This window comes from Rutidosis leptorrhynchoides, chromosome 2, assembly GCF_046630445.1.
Source record: "Rutidosis leptorrhynchoides isolate AG116_Rl617_1_P2 chromosome 2, CSIRO_AGI_Rlap_v1, whole genome shotgun sequence".
NCBI lineage: Eukaryota > Viridiplantae > Streptophyta > Magnoliopsida > Asterales > Asteraceae > Rutidosis > Rutidosis leptorrhynchoides.
Genome location: NC_092334.1, coordinates 421,084,203 through 421,088,426, shown reverse-complemented (window position 1 = coordinate 421,088,426; position 4,224 = coordinate 421,084,203).

Here is a 4,224-nt window from a genome sequence, read left to right as displayed (position 1 = left end):
CATATAGAATATCCCCATCATTCCGGGACTCCCTTCGGACATGATAAAATTGAAGTACTAAAGCAGTTCAAATTCTCTGACTGGGGCTTGTTAGTGCCCATAGATCTATCTTTAGGATTCGCGTCAATTAGAGTGTCTATTACCTAATTCTTAGATTACCAGACTAAAAAGGGGCATATTCGGTTTAATAAATTCAACCATAGAATGTAGTTTCCCGTACTTGTGTCTATTTTGTAAATATTTATAAAACTGCATGTATTCTCATCCCAAAAATATTAGATTTTAAAAGTGAGACTATAACTCACTTTCACAGATTTTCACTTCGTCGGAAAATAAGACTTGGCCACGGGTCGATTCACGAACCTATAATAAATATGTACATATATATCAAAGTATGATCAAAATACATTCACAACATTTTTATTACATTTTAACGATTTAAGTTTATTAATTCAGCAGTCCTCGTTAGTAACCTACAACTAGTTGTCCACAGTTAGATGTACAGAAATAAATCAATATATATATATATTATCTCGAATCAATCCACGACCCAGTGTCTACAAGTCTCAGACTCGATCACAACTCAAAGTATATATATTATTTTGGAATCAACCTCAACCCTGTATAGCTAACTCAAACATTACTGCATATAGAGTGTCTATGGTTGTTCCAAATAATATATATAGATGGATCGATATGATATGTTAAAACATTGTATACGTGTCTATGGTATCCCAAGATTACATAATACATGTTAGAATACATGTATAATACAATATAAGTTGGTTAAGTTATGATTTGTATAGATTTGTTACAAATTTCACGTAGCTACAACAAGCAAAATTATCCAATCTTGTTTTACCCATAACTTCTTCATTTTAAATCTGTTTTGAGTGATTCAATTTGCTATGGTTTCATATTGAACATAAGTTTATGAATCTAAACAGAAAAAGTATAAGTTTATAGTCAGAAATACAGGTTACAAGTCGTTTTTGTAAAGGTAGTCATTTCAGTCGAAAGAACGACGTCTAGATGACCATTTTGGAAAACATACTTCCACTTTGAGTTTAACCATGATTTTTGGATATAGTTTCATGTTCATAATAAAAATCATTTTCCCAGAAGAATAGCTTTTAAATCAAATTTTATCATAGTTTTTAATTATCCAAACCAAAACAGCCCCCGGTTTTACTACGACGGCGTATATCCGGTTTTACGGTGTTCTTCGTGTTTCCATGTTTTAAATCATTAAGTTAGCATATCATATAGATATAGAACATGTGTTTAGTTGATTTTAAAAGTTAAGTTAGAAGGATTAACTTTGTTTGCGAACAAATTTAGAATATACTAAACTATGTTCTAGAGATTATAAGTTTAAATCTTCGAATAAGATAGTTATATATATATATGAATTGAATGATGTTATGAACATCATTACTACCTACTACCTCAAGTTTAGTAGGTAAACCTACTGGAAGTGACAAGAAATGATCTAGCTTCAAAGGATCTTGGATGGCTTGAAAGTTCTTGAAGTAGGATCATGACACAAAAACAAGTTCAAGTAAGATTTTTACTCGAATTAAGATAGTTTATAGTTATAGAAATCGAATCAAAGTTTGAATATGAATATTACCTTGAATAAGAAAGATAACCTACTGTAAATAACAAAGGTTTCTTGATCTTAGATGATTACTTGAAATGGATTAGAAAGCTTGAAAGTAAACTAGTAAACTTGTAAGGATTTTTGAAGTGTTCTTGAAGTGTTCTTCCTATGATGATTATAGCTTGATTCTTGAAGTAATTTTTGATGAAGATGATGATTAGTTTACTGGAAAAATTCGTTCATAAGTGTGTGTAGGTGTTGAGAGAGAATTATAAAGAGAATTGGAAGTGAAATGGATTGATTGGTGAGTGGTGAATGATGAGTGGTGAGTGGGGTTAAAAGGAGTTCTAGTTAGTTGACTAGTTCATGGTAGAAGTTAAATTTGATTAGTCATGCATGACATAATCAAGAGTGGAATCCCATGCTAGTTCCTATTGGTATATACTCATAGTAAGTACGTCTAGAAGCTGTGTATAATACGGATACGAATACTGAATGACTACGAGTAGAATTGTTGATGAAAATGAATGGAAATGTAATTGTAACCATTTTTGTTAAGTAGAATTACTTTGATATGTGTCTTGAAGTCTTTCAAAAGTGCACTAATACATCTTAATACACTACATGTATATTCATTTTAACTGAGTCGTTAAGTCATCGTTAGTCGTTACATGTAAGTGTTATTTTTGAAAGCTTTAAGTTAACGATCTCATTTAATGTTGTTGAAAGCTTTAAATCAAATTTTAACACATTTTTAATAAAGCGATATTAACCCAAACAAAAAAATTTCCGAGCTGACCTGGCAGCTCGATCCCAGCCAGGGGCTCTGCCTCTTGGACCCCACCAGGGGTTGCCACCCCTTGGACCCCGCTATCAGAGGCGCTGCCCCCGAACCCCTGTCATAATCAAGATAAGTTCAAACAAGTGTGCTCTCCACACTTTTCCAAACTTGTTCGATATTTATCAAGGTTATTTTGGTTAACAAATTAATCCCATTACACTTAAATCATATTGGTGACACAAATCACCAACAATGAATATATCATAATATGATACATATGTATTTAGTAAGGCGTTGCTATAACGATAATCGTTATATATATCATTTCGAGTTTCATAATTCAATAGTCTCATTTTATGTATATAACTCATTGTTAATATACCTAGTGATATACTTACTTTTCATAGTATCATGTTAGCTATATACATATACATATCCATATATATATATATATATATATATATATATATATATATATATATATATATATATATATATATATATATATATATATATATATATCATATAGTTTTTACAAGTTTTAACGTTCGTGAATCGCCGGTCAACTTGGGTGGTCAATTGTCTACATGAAACCTATTTCAATTAATCAAGTCTTAACAAGTTTGATTGCTTAACATGTTGGAAACATTTAACCATGTAAATATCAACTTCATTTAATATATATAAACATGGAAGAGTTCGGGTCACTACAGTTGAGGTGTGCACCACGGAGCAGGTAGCGCCTTAGCGTGAGTTTGACTCAAGTTATGATGTGAACCACGGAGCAGGTAGCATCCTGGTACTTGTATTGTAGTGTGAACCACGGAGCCGGTAGCACTAAGGTACGTGTGTTGTAGTGTGAACCACGGAGCTGGTGGCACTATAGCACGAGTGTTGAGGTGTGAACCACGGAGCCAGTATCACCTCAATGAGAGTATGACTCTAGTTGTGATGTGAACCACGGAGCCGGTGGCATCATGATAATGCATATGGTGTGAACCACGGAGCCGGTATTGAAATGTCCCGTTCATATTGATTATAAACGTTCCATATTAATTGATTTCGTTGCGAGGTTTTGACCTCTATATGTCACGACCCGGAAAATTTCGACTAGTTTTAAATCAAACTCTCGATATGATTTAATATTCTTGACATGATAAGAGAAATCTGTTAGGTTGAGTCTCAAAAATTTTGAACTGTTTCATATATTCAGTTGACCTTCGACTGTTCTCGACGATTCACGAACCACTATTTGAAAATAGATACATATATATTTAAAAATGTATTTAGGAACTATTTATTGAATTTTAAAACTTTTTATATTTTACTTGGGGTTGTGAGTGAATAATTAATGTCATATTTATTTACTATTTAATGACCAAATTTTATACCATAATGACCTAATTAAATAAAAATACTTAATTTAAAATTTTGGAATTTTTCCGAAGACTTTTTATCCGCCACCATTTAACAACGGAACACGAATTAATATTAATATTAATATTAATATTAATATTAATATTAATACCTCTATTATATGACGACTAAGAAACAGTTAAAATATCCGTGAACTAAAATATCCAGGTCACCGTATGTTTGTTGAATTATTGTTGAATTAATCATACAATGAATTGTGGAAGTATTATATGAACACATACATACATGTGCATAACACATCACCAACATATCATTTTTTTAGTTCTATCTCCTTTAACCACACAACAACCTTCACCACCTTCATCAATCATTCACACCACTGTTTCGATTTTAATCTTCAACCAACACCCTTCCATTGTCACCACCATCCGAGAGACCACCACCCGTGATAAACATCATCGAA